The sequence below is a fragment of the Protopterus annectens genome, chromosome 10.part0, assembly GCF_019279795.1.
Source record: "Protopterus annectens isolate FY-2018-M chromosome 10.part0, PAN1.0, whole genome shotgun sequence".
NCBI lineage: Eukaryota > Metazoa > Chordata > Ceratodontiformes > Protopteridae > Protopterus > Protopterus annectens.
The window spans coordinates 1,335,161,994-1,335,178,078 of NC_056744.1; positions in this window are offsets into that span (position 1 = coordinate 1,335,161,994).

The following is a 16,085-nucleotide window of genomic DNA, read 5'->3' on the forward strand; positions in this document are numbered from 1 at the left end:
ATTGTCTTGTCTTCTCAAGTAGTCAAAATCAACTTAGTGTTTCTCATTTTCTTTGGTCTCCATTAAATCCAGATGGAAAAGTGGTATAATAGTTAAGCTCTTTAGCTTACAAATGCAAGGTACAGGGTTTGATTCTGACCTTAAGCCACTAGCTAGGTTTATAATAATCTGCCAACTGATTACCCAGTATTTAATTTAATTGTGCTCTAGCCAGAGAAAGAAGTAGTAAATATGAAAACATATTTATTCATTTAATTAAAAATACCTTAATAACAGTATTTTCTGTCAGAGAATTTGTACAATTAAAGATATATATTTCTCACAAATGCCACTGCTAATTTTAGACTCTCTAGCACACCTTCCTAAAGGCAAACTGGGGTCGGTTCATATCAGGTATTTCAAATCATTTCAGTAAGATCAGCCTTGTGTCTTTCTTAACCCCTGACAGTTCATAAATATGTTAGTTGATCCAGTTAGTAAGAATATATTAACACAGGTGACAAAGCTGATGGATGATCTGCTCTATAATTAGTGGATTATCAGCAATTTATCAGTCAAAATGAGAAGTTATGTACCTACCATAACGTTCCATGTTAGTTGTCTTCTTCTCGCCTTCTTTCTTGCTGGATGGGTTCGGAGCCGATCCTCAGCTCCGACTCGGCTTATAGCAAAGCTCGAGAGCTATTTTTACCAGCTCAAGGTAACCCTGTATCCCACAATGCTAGGCGCTAACTACCCAGATCTCATTTGATAGCTAACACATCCCTAGCACCTCAAACCTGGGTGGCTCATTGGAACAGACTCTTGAGGACGGTGGAACCAAAGTTAGCCCGGCTTCTGGAGGCCATGTCCAATTTGTAATGAGAAATAAAGGTATGGGGAGAGGCCCATGTGGCTGCCGCACAAATTAAATCTAAAGGCAACCTGTCCTGAAAGGCTATTGATGTAGCTAAGGCTCTAGTTGAATGGGCTCTAGGTTTTGAAGGAAGCTTTTGATGCCTCAGTTCATAGATGAAAGTGATGACAGAGGCCAACCATCTAGAAAGGGTTACTTTGGAAACTGGAAGGCCTTTCTTCCCTTCAGCATAAGATAGGAAGAGCTGCTCAGATTTCCTAAATTGCTTGGTTCTATCCAGGTAGTAACGGAGTTGGCGATGAACATCCAAGAAATGCAACTTTTGTTCTGCTCTGTTGGAGTAATTAGGGAAGAAAACTGGGAGATCGATAGTCTGGTTTAGATTTGCCTCAGAAGATATCTTGGATAAAAAGGAGGGGATAGTTCTTAGGGACACTCTATCTTTATGGAAAACCAGATAAGGAGGATGAACGCAAAGGGAGTGAAGTTCTGAGACTCTCCACGCAGAGGTTATGGAAACTAGAAACAAAGTCTTCCATGAAAGAAACTTCAAAGAACAGGAAGCCACAGGTTCAAAGGGAGGGAGAATCAAGGAGGTTAAAACTAGATTCAAATCCCACTGCGGTGGGGGATGTCTGACCAGGGGTTTAAGTAAAAAGATACCTTTAAGAAAGGCTTTACACAGTTTATGAGACATAATAGAGGAGTCTGACAGGCCCACATGAAAATTTGAAATGGCCGCTAACTGGACTCTGATAGTGGACGAAGAAGATCCTGATTGAAAATGTTCGGCCAAAAAATCCAGGACCGATTGGATAGGAGCCACGACTGGGTCTATGTTCCTAGATTTTGCCCAGAAGGAAAAACATTTCCATTTGCTGGCATAAATCCTCCTGGTAGAAGATTTGTGAGAAGCTAAAATGATGTCACGCACCGAATGGGAGATAAAGGGAAGCCCGGCTAAGGTTGGAAGTGGAGCAACCAAGCTGTGAGGTTGAGAGAGGGGAGGGATTGGTGCAGCTTGCCTGACTGATGGGTCAAGAGATCTGGAACTGAGTCCAGATGCCAGGGCTGCTCCAAGTGGTAATGATGCAGGAATGGAAACCAGATTTGTTGAGGCCAGTACGGAGCAATGAGGATCATTGTGGATCTCAAGATGGTAGCCTTCTGAATCAACTGAGTGATTAATGGAAAAGGGGGAAAAGCATACAGGAGACCCCGGGGCCAAACGTGGACTAGAGTGTCTCTGGGGGGGTGGCCGGGAAGAGGGAAGAGAGTGAAAAATTCGTGGCACTTGCTGTTCTGGGGTGTTGCAAAAAGATTGCAGAAAGGCTGACCCCATTTTCCGAAAATTTTCTCCACTACTGACTGCGTGAGAGACCACTCGTGCGGCATGAGAATGGCTCTGCTCAGCCTATCCGCTATGACGTTGGACTTCCTGGGGATATGCATTGCTATCAGAAACCACTGAGAGGAGATCGCCCACTGCCAAAGTCTGAGTGCTTCTCGACATAAGGGATAGGACTTGGTTCCGCCCTGCTTGTTGATGTACCACACTACGGACATATTGTCCATCTGAACTGCAATTGTCCCGATGGGAAGAGAGTCCTGAAGGGCTTGCAACGCTAAAAGTACTGCTCTCATCTCTAGGACATTTATGTGCAGGTGGCACTCGAAAGGTTGCCAAGTGCCCTGGACCATCCTGCCCTGAAAATGCCCCCCCCAACCGATCAGGGAGGCATCCGTTGTCACTGTAGCAACTGGGGGGGAGAACAAAGGGTCTGCCCTGAATCACTTGAAGGGAGACCATCCACCAAGACAGGTGTTTCTTGCATGACTGAGTTAATAAAATGTTGTGTGACATTGGGAGCTGCTGGAAGGACCACTGAGAGAAGAGCATCCACTGAAGGAGTCGCATGTGGAAGCGAGCTAAGGGAAGTAACATAATGGCAGCCGCCATGAGACCTAGAGTCTTCAGTACAAACTTGGCCTGGATTTTGTTGTTCTGAAGAAGGATATGAACATGTTCGCGAATATCTGAGACTGTTTGTGCCGTTAGTTTTGCAGATAGTTCGACTGTGTCTAATATGGTGCCTATGAAGGTAATAGACTGACAAGGCAACAAAGCAGACTTTTCGAAATTTATGGAGATACCTAGCTCTTCGCAAATCTGAATGGTGTAATCTCTGGACTGAATAAGTTGATGCCTGGTGGTGGCAGTAAGGAGCCAGTCATCCAGATATGGAAACACCTGGAATCCTTGACGCCTCAGATGAGCCATAACCACTGCCATACATTTGGTGAACACTCGGGGGGCTGTAGTGAGACCAAAGGGCAGGACCCTGAATTGGTAGTGACTGGCCTCCAGCCGGAAGCGGAAAAACCTCCTGGAGCACCTGTGCATTTTGATGTGGTAGTACGCATCCTGAAGGTCTATAGAGCACATCCAATGGTCCTGACCCAAAAAGGGTAGAATGGACTGTAGCGTGACCATCCGGAACTTCGTTCCTTGAACAGACTTGTTCAGTCTGCTGAGATCCAAAATTGGTCTCCAGTCCCCTGTCTTTTTTTGGTACCAAAAAGAACTTGGAGTAGATTCCAGATCCTTGCTGGTCTGCTGGGACTGGTTGGATGGCCCTTTTTCTTAGCAGTTTTGAGATTTCTAATATTGCTTGTTCCCTTAGACCGGGTGGAACATCTGGAAGGGGCCTTTTTGGCTGTTTTGGGGTGTGGACAAAGGGAATTTTGTAACCCTCGGATATGATCAACCATACCTATCTGTCTTTGGTGAGGGAAAGCCAGGCTTTTGGGTACAGTCATAATCTTTCCCCGACTGCCTCCGAAGGCAGACAGCCGGGCAGCTTCTCAGGGATGCTGGAAGGGTTGGCCAGAGACAGATTCTCTGCTACCCTGATTCTGCGGACCCCCTCTGCCCCTGAGGCGGCATCTGTTATTGTCCCCCCTTGCCTCTAGAGGGGAACTCACCTCGTGCATCCGGCGTGACTCCCTGTGGTTTGCGGAACCACATTTTTCCACCTTTCTGACCTTTAGGGTATGGTCTAGATGGGGTGGAAAAATGGACTCCCACGGCAGAGAAAGTCTTGCCTTCTTGTTCACATCTGGTCAAAGTATCCTTCACCTGAGGTCCAAACAACGCTGAACCATCAAAGGGAGAGTTGGTGAAGGACACCTTAAATGGGGTCAGCAAAGTTAAAAAGCCACATCCAGGTGTGACGTCTTAAGGCCACGCCTGTGCCTGCAACCCTACTCACCCCATCGGCCGCATAAGAAATAAGCCGCATGGAGGAGTTAACAATCGAGTTTAGGGTTGCCAGCTGGGAGTTGATTTTGTCCTGAGACCCCGTAGCTGTTGGATCCTGTAGGGTATCACCCATTTCTTTGAGCAAGTCTCTTTGAAGGCGGGTGAAATTACATAAGTAATTCAGCGACCACATGGTAAAGGTCGCTGAAGAAAACATCCGCTTGCCGTACCTATCCATGGTCCTAGATTCCTTATTAGGAGGATGGATAGGTACTGAAGGATCAGCCAGTTCCTTCTTAGTGGCTGCTGCCACCACCATGGCATCAACAGGGACACCCTTGGTCAAAAACTGTTTATCAGACGGGGCTGTGATAAATTTTGAAGGCCTCCGTGGGGTAGGTTCCAACGAGTCAGGGGCCGTCCATGCCTTCCTGGCCACCACTTCCATAAGGGAGTCAAAGGGCGGAGACACCCAGGAGGTGGATGGGCGAGAACCAAACGCCTCTAGGTAGACCAACTCATCCTCAGAAGGATTGAGGGTAGACCAGTTCCCCCTCTGCTTGAGGATCTCAAGGATGTCAGAAAAAGTGACATCCTCCGAGGGGGATCGTGGGGACCCTTCTGAATCATCCAAGTTGGTGTCAGATGTGACGGACTCAGGGGAGTCCACATGCTTCCTCTTACATTTCCGCTTCCGAGGGGGCTCCCCTGATGGATCAGGGGAGGCCTCAGAAAAGGAGGATGCTCCCAAAGGGGGCCCCTGAGGCATAGGATCTCTGCAGTCAGGGTCGAGAGGATGGGTAGAGACAGTAGCAGGCACTACAGTGGGAGGAGCTGAGGGAGCTGACCGAGGAGCAGGCACAGGGGCCAGCGCACTCCTCATGACTTCGAAAGCACCCCTAACAGGCAGGGAAGAAGGTCCCTGTTCCGAAGAGATAAGGACCCCTCCCGGCACTGAGAGGGATGGCTCTGAGGCCGATGTCGGGGCCGTACTCACCCACGCTGAGGCTCCGAGAGGGAGAACGGGGTCGGACAAGGGTCCAATGCCACTCGCCCCCTCGGAGCCAACAAGGAAGTCACGGTTCCCGGATCCCCCCAAGGATGGCACCATAGAAGAAATCGGAGCTGACGACATAGCCGAAATGGGTGGTATCGGCTCCGACGTGTCGACAGTCATGGCTCCCACAAACTCCAGCTCCAAACTCAGAGGAAGAGTCAGAGGAGGAATCGACAATGGAATGGGGATAGCCACTATCTGTTGAGAAGGGCTATGAAGCATCTGGGCCAGTGCCTGCGACTTAAGGAGTCTGCTAACCATCCTCTCGAGGTCATGGTCTGAAAGCCTGGAAGACCGAGAGGAATGGGACCGATGGCTGTGCTCCAAAAGCAAAGGAGATCTCGAAGCCGAATGGACCGACCCCAAAGAAGGGGACCTGGAGTGCTTACAACTCAAAGACGGCTCCGACGTAACTATCGGAGCCAACTGAGTTCTTGAAGCCTCGGCTCCAGCCGGAGCCGATGCAGAAGCAGAAGTAGTGCCACTGGTCGGAGGCTCTGAACTTGGAGCCGACAATTTAGTGGGCTTCGAATGTTTGCCCGATGAGGACTTGGCCGGAGAACCTTCGAGCTTCAACAAGCCTCTCAAAATCAACTTGTTTCTGTGTTCCTGCAGGACTCTTGGACTGAATGCATGGCAGACAGAACAAGAGTCCTGCAGGTGCAAAGGGCCTAGGCAATAAACACAAGAAGTGTGACCGTCTGTCAGAGAAATTTTCTGACAGCACAAGTCACACTTCTTGAAGCCTGAGACCTTGGACTCCTTAGACATCTTGTGGTAAAACACACCCAAACACACACACACACACACACACACACACACACACACACACACACACACACACACACACACACACGCACACACACACACACCACACTAAAGAAAAGCTTAGTCCAGTCACTTCACCACACCGAAGACTAATTAAACTGACAATTTAACTGAAGATAAAACTAGAGTACAAACTTGGCCCGAAGGCCTGATAAAATGGGGTCCGAGGGGATAGAAAAACAGACCCAAAAGGGGACTATATAAAGGCGGGTTACTCTAAAAGGGTAAAGGGGAAATAATGTACACTAACCCTGAAAATAAAATGGAAAAATCTTACCAGAAAACTGCTTTTGAAAAAGTTTTACCAGAGAGCCGGCAAAAACGCAACCTCGCAGCTAAGCAGCAAACGAGATCTGGGTAGTTAGCGCCTAGCATTGTGGGATACAGGGTTACCACGAGCCAGTAAAAATAGCTCTCGAGCTTTGGTATAAGCCAAGTCAAAGCCGAGGATCGGCTCCGAACCCATCCAGCAAGAATGAAGGCGAGATTGACAACTTAACATTGTTATTTTCATAGGCAGAATGATTAGGTTAGTTTCCTGAGAATCTTGGGCACTGATAGGATTATTATTATTTTTTCACTTTTTATTATAGTGATGACTATTTTTGTCATTCCAGGTCCTGTGATTCTTCAGATGGTCAAGGACAGGAGGCAGCATCTAATGAGGGTGGCGCAGGACTTAATTTCAGAGCTAGAAACAACTAATGAGCAGGTCAGCATGACCCACAGTAACAGAAGCTTACAGTCAACCACATAGGCAGTTCAACCATCAATGGAGACACTGGCCAAGAAGCCACAATGTAGAAGGTATAAAGATATTCCCATTTCAACCTGCTCCTCAACAGACATTACATCCCCAGGCACACAATGTGAATCCTGGAAGTTAAGGTATTGATGAAGGAAATGACACGGGGCTCTTCTGCCAGGTGGCAGCATACTGTCAGGAGTTTCTGGAATCATTACTTGAAGAGAGCAGATCAGGGATTTTTGATATTGTGTTAGAAAATAATTTTGGTTCTCGGAGGTCAGCTGACTACAGGCCTATATCCTCCCCATGTGATGACAACAAAGAGTTTCTAAACAAACTAAACACTTACTTCAGCAGATTTGATATGGACAACACTGTGCCAAATAAACTCCCTGTCGAACAGGGTGAGGAAGTGCTATGTCTGAGAACATCTAATGTTCTGAAGTCTCTGAGGAGAGTAAGCCCAAGAAAAGCAGGTGGTCCTGATAATATTATGGGAAGGGTTCTAACAAACTGTGCTACCCAACTGTCCACTGTACTAACAGATATATTCAACACATCCCTGCAACTAGCCATTGTAACCAGTTGTTTCAAAAATACAGCAATCATTCCCTTACCCAAGAAATCCCAACCAACAAGCCTAATTGATTACTGGCCAGTTGCTCTTACATGAACAGTAATGAAGTGTTTTGAAATGTTGGTCAAGAACCATATCTCTTCAAGCCTGCCTGCAATGCTGGATACATTACAGTTTGCTTATAGATCTAACCACTGCATGGCTGATACAATAACTATAGCACTTCATGAATCCTTAGCACATCTAGACAACAAGAATTGCTATGTCAGAATACTGTTCACCAATTTTAGTTCCACCTGTAACACTTTAATCCCCCAGAATCTGATATTGAAGCTGATCCAGTTGGGCATCAACACTCCCTTATGTAACTGGATACTGGACTTTCTCATCAACAGACCCCAAAAAGTGTGTGTGGGAAATAACAGTTCAATCAGTATTACATTGAGCACGGGTGTCCCTCAGGGCTGCATCCTGAGTCCTCTGCTCTTCACCTTGTTTACACATGACTGCATGGCCAAGCATAAATCCAACAAAATCATCAAGTTCACAGATGATACCACTGTCATAGTTCTTGTCAGAAATGGTGAGGAAACAGCCTACAGGAATGAAGTGGCTGATGTGACAGCAACAATCTGACCTTAAATGTAAGCAAGACAAAAAATTAATAGTGGACTTCAGGAGGACTCAGGAGATACATCCACCTCTGAAAATTAAGGGGGTGCAGTGGAAAGAGTCAAAAACAGCAAGTTAATGGGGATGCACACCTCAGATGTCCTATCCTGGTTGACTCATATTAGCCACACAGTGAGGAAGGCACAACAATGTCTGCACTTCCTATGGAAACTGAGGAAGGCAAACCTGTCTCAGTCCATCCTCAAAACCTTCCACAGGGGGGCCATTAAAAGCATCCTTTCAAATAATATCATAGTTTGGTATGGTAACTGCAAAGCATCTTACTGTAAGGATCTCCTGAGTGTAGTGAGGACAGCAGAAAAAGTCATTGGTTCCTCGCTCCCATCCATGGATAACCAGCATGAGACTTGGTGTATGGGAAGGGCTAGGAAGATAATCAACTATCCCACTCACCCTGCCCATGGCATGCACTTCCACCTTTCCTCAGGCAGGCAGTATCGCAGCTTACACTGCAAAACATCCAGAATGAACAGGAGCTTCTTCCCTCTATCCATAAGGCTGCTGAACTTGAATGCCATGCATGACAGCGAATATTATACTAATATGCCACTTGCTGTAAAGTATCATCTATAGTAATCACTCTGGCAAATTGCTTCACTAATTGGTACAGTTAGTCTGATTTCTTATGCTATTACTTCCTCCTGAAAGTGCAATAGACAGGAGTGAGTCAGCATTCCATACATGTGCACTATGAACATCAGAATATATCATACTATAACTGATGAAGTGCAATATTCTAAGCAATCACAATGTGAAGTCATAGTCTTACAATACCTACTAGTTTAATATTGTCTAATGTTTTCCTGTCCAATTGTGGTAATTTATTGTGTTGTTAATATTTTAAATTATTACTGTATTTGCATTAGTATTACTGTCATTCAAGCTATGTGGTCATTGCTATGTCTTGCAGGGGGATCAAAGCAATGCAATTTCATTCAGCTGCTGTGTATATCTGATCAACAATAACGTTTACTTTGACTGTGACTTTGACTTTGACAGCTGGGAATGTAACACCGGGCTGTTCTTGAAAATTTGTACACTGTCCCACTTAGACAAAATGTAATCTCCTCATCTTTGCCACCCCATAGTTCTTTACCCATTGATCTAGAGATTAATGCAACTCATTTCTTGGCACCCATGACAGTAGGTAATCTTAAGGGTTCCACCTTACCATGTTCACACATTACTGCTCACTTGTCGATCAGCATCAAACAAAAAGCAATCCTTCACAGACATTTTCAACCTCATGGACATGAAGGACATTCATAGAATTCTTGAATCTGAGAACACAGGGTTCAAGGACCTCACTGCAGTTCTCATAGCCCTGGGCAAAACAACATCTTCAAAAGCATTGATAAAAAGCTAGGATTATTTGATTTTGGCTTTTACAGTCAACATGACCATGTTAATTGAAAAAGACACAATTCACCCTCACCCTTTGTTAGCCTATTTTATCTCAGTCAGAGATATGTACCCTGTTTCTAGTAAAATTAGCATTTTCATAAGTTAAAATCCATAGCTAAATCCCTGCATTGGGATCAGTGCTACCTAAACATCTGTCTCAGAGTAATGCTTGACAAGCCCAAACCTTCTAATTATTTTACCTCCTTGTTGAATCAAGGCAATCCAAGATACTGCCAGGCCTTTAATTATGGCAAGTGTTCCTGGCCTTTATGTAAATTTGCCCATGCAAAGTGTTCCTGGCCTTTATGTAACTTTTCCCATGCCTGATCTCACTGTGCAAAGAATATTCCAGTTAGCAGATGATGGTCCATGTCATTGAGAGTTTCACATCAGGGCAGGGAGACAAAGGTTTCAATAGTTCTTCTGATAGAGGTAAACTGAATTTTCAAAGCTTTTGGTGCAACTTGTTCAGGGGACAATCTTCACAACCCTTATGTATTATTCCTTGTTCAGAGTCGATAAACTAGAAGATTTGGTTACATACCCAGACAAGATCTCAGCAAGTTTTTTTTTTTCTTATGAATGGCTTTCATGTTTTGATGTGATGTTATGCTTTCATGTGATGATTCTTCATCACTCTGGGATTCCAAAATAGTAGAAAACTTAACTTCAGTCAAAGGCAAATAAGCCACAGTAGATAATTTACTAACTAATGAACTGCAGATAGAAGCATCATGGGCTCATTTACAGAATCCCCCTGGCCCACCTTTAAAACGTCCCCTACTGGCCTGTTGCCTAAAAGAAGGAGGGTGAATTTTGATTAATACATCACCTACCTCACCCACTGGGATCTTCCTTCAATGATTATATTTACAAAGAGTTGTCTAAAGTTCACTATGCATATCTCGACAAAATGGCAGAAATTATTAATAACTTTCCCAATCCTTGGCTCTGTAAGTTAGATGTTCAATCTGCCTTTCAACTTCTTTGCATTCGAGAATGAATTGGCTCTTCTTGGCCTTTTTTCTTTGATGAATATTTTTTTTTCACAGAGTTATGCCCATCAGATGTTCCCTTGCTTGTTCAGTATTTGAAACATTCAGCTCAGCCTTACAAATTTTTAATGGCAGCTTGCCTAGGTGCCTGTTGTTTCCATCCATTATTTGTATGACTTTTTAACCATTATTAAAGGGGAAGAGGGATCCAAGGAAGAACTGCAGCTCATGGCTGACTTCTGAGACACGTTACGTGTGCCACTAGCTCCTTACAAATGAGTCCTAGTCAGGCCATTATATTCTTAGGCTTGTAGATTGACGTGCCCTTTACTCATTCATGTTATTGGCAGAGAAGTTGAATTGCCTGAATGCCAACTTTAACAAGTTCCTTAAAGTGAAGAAGGTGGGAGTCACTGAAGTGATGCAACTGCACAGACTCCTTAATTTCACCTGCAGAGCCATTTCCCCATGCAGAACCTTTCTTCGTTACCTGTCCAGTTTATTTTGGGACTGCGCACATTTTTCCTGTATGGGTAGCCGTGCTAGTTAAGTTGATGGTCTTTCTAAGCCTGCAAATTATTCTATGCTTTACATGTCAATACATTCCAATAAAAAACAATGGCATAGCTGATAGTTTGTCCCAATTCCAGTTTAACAGATTCTGGCAGCTAGCTCTAGTGGAGGACTCAATGTGGACACCAATCCCTAGCAAAGTTTCAATAATTGGCTCCAAATAGCCAGTGCTCTACTTCACAAATCCTAGATTTCAGCAGAAAGAAGAATCATTCATTATCATTACAATCCTTTAAAAGGTTTTACATTCAGGCACCCCATCACTCCAGACACTGGTAGCGAACAGTGTTGATTTTGTTTTTATTCCAGAGGTGTTGTCTAAATTATATGCCCACTATTCTTCATATCCGTCCAGGGCTTTGAGCTGGTTAGCCATTTCCTTAGGTATTCCTGACATTTCAGGTCACTGGATTATCCTCAGCATGGTTAAAGTTACAGGGATGTCAAGGGAGTGTTTCAGGCCCCAGGAAGCCAATTGGTCCATTACTGTTAAAGCATGTCATTTTGGGCACCTACTTTACTTCTGATAACATTCAGGCTTTCAAATGCTGGGACACTTTGTTTACTTGGCTATACATGAGGGCTTTTAGGGTGTCTGAACTCCTCCAACCTCATAAATGAGAAGACATTCTTTTAGCTAAAGAATATGTGCTACTTTGGCTAAGGAAACTGAAAATAGATTAAGTCAGCCAGGGGCAACAATTACACTTGACAAAGGGAACTGCTGTCTTACTAGTCCAGTTCATTGGTTTTCAGCTCTACACCAGCTCCCCTAGGAAAATCAGTTGTTTAACATAGTAAGCGTTTCTACTTCTCTGAGGAATTCTTCAGCAGAAGCCAAGGAAAGTCAATATCATAGGCATGAAACTGCCATCTTGGAGGAACAACAGGCTATGCCTGCTGGTAGGTGGGAACCTTACAGCCGAACCACCTCTTCTTTCTTGAAGAGCTCTCTCTTAGTGCAGTGGTCACTGTGGGTTTAGTTCTAGATTGGGAAAACAAAAGAGGCTTTGACCAGCATGAGTATTGGAGTTAAAGTGTCAAAACCAGTTGTGTTGGATTGAGAGATTTGTCCCAGGGGCTTGGGAATGCACTGGACATTAAGTTGCTAGGCCAGAACTGGCTTGTGGACTCCAACCGGCTGTATTGGTTAAAACAGGTTATGAATGTCAACATGTTATTATGGAATTTTATTAGTTTGGTTATTATTTAACAGTAAATTTAACTGTTGGTTCAATAAATGGTTACAAAGGAAAAGCTGGTATGTTTATTGACTCTCTCATTTGGACAAAGAAAGCTTGTATACAAGCTTGTTGTCCATTAGTGAGGCACAGTTTTAGAATGAAGCTTGTTAAGGGGTTTATTTTCCCCTGACAAGTCTAAGGAATCATTTGGATGGTTAACTTTTAGACCCCACCTACCCTCTCTACGCAGTATTTTTTGTTTATAATGTGTAACAGGGAGTTAGGGAGGGTGTGGCATTTCAGCTCACCCACCCCCTTCCTTTTGGAGCTCTCCTTCTTGTTCAGTATCCTCTGGGGGTTTAGCTGCAGATTAGGAAAACAAAACAGGCTTGGATCAAAACGTGTACTTGGGTTCAGGTGTCTTAAGCTGTTGGTTGATTAAAAGATTTGTCTGAGTGACTTGGCTACACAGCAGGACATTAACTGGCTAAGCTGGAATTGGCTTGCAGATGCTAACAAGATGCCAACAGGTTATGGTTGTACTTGTCAACATATTATTATGAATCTTTTAGTTTGGTTATTATTTAACAAAAAAAAAAAATTGTTGGTTCAATAGATTGTCCCAAAGGTGTGCTTATTGACTTGCTCATTTAGACTACTGAATGTGAGGCTGAAGTGATAGTCCGAGCAGGCAGGGATTCTCCCACCTTGTTTCTTCTGTTACAAAAATGGTAAGAGAAGATATGTAGCAAATTTGATTATGCAGTTTTGTGAATTTTTACAGCCAGGATGCATTTAAAAATGCCAAGAAATGTCCGGCTGTGTAGGACCTTTAAAAATTAAAAGAGTACACCTGCTTCTCATTGTAAACAATCCTGCTGCAAGTCTATCTTTGAAAGATCCTTATTTAGAAATTTCCTCTTTTTTATGTGGGGAATATTATACTAGCAATGGATTGTTAATTTAACTGAAGCTTTAGATATGAATGTTAACAAAAATCTTATGTTATCACTTCCTGCTTAGCACTGTAGGAACTTTTTGCAAGTTTGTGTCTTCAGAATATGCCTGTTCTTGGCTATGATAAATTGTGCACATTATTTTAGTATAAGCAGACTTTACTAGAGAAGCAAGAGAAAGCATTGCTTCTGCCATATAAGGAAATATGTTTGCATTTCACAGTGTACAGAATATCCTCTCTGACTGCAGTCCACTAAATGTTCATCAAAATCTACTGCTTTATCCTTCATAACATTCACAAAAATATGCTAACTGGCTTGATGTTCTTAAGGAAACATGGGCAGAACAAGAATAATCTGATGCAACTTTATGTCAGTCTTATGGGTTCTTATGTTTAGTACTCATATGAAGCTTTCCTCTACCTATTACTTTTCATTTGAAATACTGGAAAAAGAAATAAATATATTTACTAGCAAACCATTGAGAGCATAATCAAGATGAGTCAGACAATACTGTTACAATTTCAGTTTGGAATTCAAAAACTTTAATGTCAGAAAAGCTTCATGTGAAATATCCAAGCATAAGGCAATGCATCGTTTTGGCTGCAAACTGTGAAAGGATAGTCAAGCATGCAATATCTTTTCAGATCAGTACAATTTGGGTTCACCTTGTAAGACTGAAGTCTGTAGGAGTGATTTTCAGAACTGCAGCAATGTAGGTATAATTATGGGAAAACATACACTAAGTCCAAAAAAAATGCTGCATCTGAGAAAATTACACCTGTATTGGTAACCATCAAAGTTCACTGTTACTTTTTATGAACAGCACTTAAGTTTTTCATAGTCCATAAAAACAAGAACTGTAAGAAATTTTCCACCAGGTGTTCTCAATGGAATAGCTATACAAAATTACTTCCCAGATTTTGAAAAAATATCAACTTAGTACTGGTATTAACTGTTATTAAACCTAAACTTAAAACTTACAACTTAAACTGGAGGTTCTATCAAGTTAGCTTTTAAACATTTAGGGGTAAGGATTTGGGTTTGCAGCTAAAAGGAATGCTGCATGGGCAGATTGTGCATGTCTTGGTTGTTTTGAGACAGAGGTTTAGGAATATCTTTTGTTTGTTTTTTTGGTCAGAAGTACTACCACGGTTAGTTTGGATACATGCAAAATGTTTTAATGCTTTAGAGGTGGCTCAGCATTTCACTGGCCAAGGGTGGCAAGATCATTTGGTTCATTGAGTGTTATCTCACTGGGATTTATTAGATAAGGATACATTACAAAGAAAGACGATGAAGTCCAGTTGAGTGAGACTGGTCTTGACATATTTAATTTAAACATTTCTTTGCAGTTGCAGGAAATGTTGAATAGTGCTGGAGGTTTGTAAGGGAAATGGAGGAGAAGCTGTGAGCAGGCAGCTGGGCAGTGGCAGAGGGGTCTGATTTAGTAAGAACCCCACTGTTCCCCCTTTTCTTATGGTTAGGATACTAGTTTGTGTAAATAGTGGCATGTTGCTCTAATTGGCATGGCTGTTTCAATGGAATGGTTGTGGTTACACTGCTGTTCTGGCAATATTTAATGGTGAGCAGTTTTCCACTGCCATGATGGTTAATGTTTATTTGTTGTGATTCAAATGTTAAACTTTATTATGTGTGGTATGCTGTTGTTACATTTCTAATAAATGATTGCACTGGCTATGTTGTTTGATTTATTGTCTTGGGCAGGGGTGTATGTACAATGTAATTTAACACTTCTGAATTGTGCTGCTGTCTGACTTCTACCTACAATTCTTCCTGATTTTGCATAACTAGGATTGTTCCTTCATGATGAAAAGATGGGCTGCATATCCTTCCTGCTGTAGTCTGGCTTACTAGAGAAACAAGACGCCCATTACTAGTCATGATTTTTTTTATTTGGCAGCAATTCTGTCTGTTAAGTAACTGTGTAAATCTACATTGATAAAGCAGCCAGCAGAATTAAGTAAGTAAATAAGTACATAATGGGGGAATTTAATAAAGCCTACATGGTCTTTTTTACCATGTAGACATTTTGCTAAGTTGTTTACATGAAACTAAGCAGGTTTGCAATCCAGTAGGCACTGCTGAGTGGCATGCATGCACGAGCCAAAACGAGAAGTTCTGTGGCATGCAAATCACTTTATAAGCAGGTGAATCTCATGAAAATGAAGCAGGTAGAGTGATCCAGCAAGCAGATAGGCAGCCCTGCTGACCACGTGTCAGTGTCCGTAGTGTAAACTGGAAAGGGCCAGTGAGTTTCTCTGCTTGACATGTATGGGAAGTCTATTCCAGAGCATGGACAGTCTCTTGGTTATGAACTTATGAACCAGTTCCTCCAGCATGTTCTATTAATTGTGGTAATGAGGTTGAGGTCTCTGGAGCATGTGGTGCGGAGGGATTGGGATTTCTTTAGATGTAGCATTTCTAACAGGGCTGGGTCAGACATGGCTTTGTAAGTCAAGCAGAGATTGCCTCTTCGTAGACGATATGAGACAGAGAATATCTGGCGTTGTTTGAATCTGTCCATGCAGGACATGTGTTTAAGGCCTAGGATCCTCTTCGTGAGGTACTTTTGTGGCCTCTCCAGCTGTTGCAGGTGTCTAGTGAGGTACATGCCAAATTGGGCATTATACTCTATGATTGGACTAATGAGGGAAGAGTAGAGAGAAATGATGACCTCTTTCTTCCTGGATGCAAAATCCTTGGTAATGAGATGTGCCACATAGAAGTATTTTCTGACCTCAGTGGCAATGTGGTGGTCGAAGGAAAGGTTGCTGTCAGCTTGTGTCCCTGGATCTCTTATAATGCCTTTAGTGTTCAGTGGGCTCCCATCAATGTGGTAATTAGTGGGAACCGAGTTTTTCCCAAAGGGGATGACAATGCATTTTTTGGCATTAAGCTTAAGGCCATGGTTTTGACACCAGTCATTGC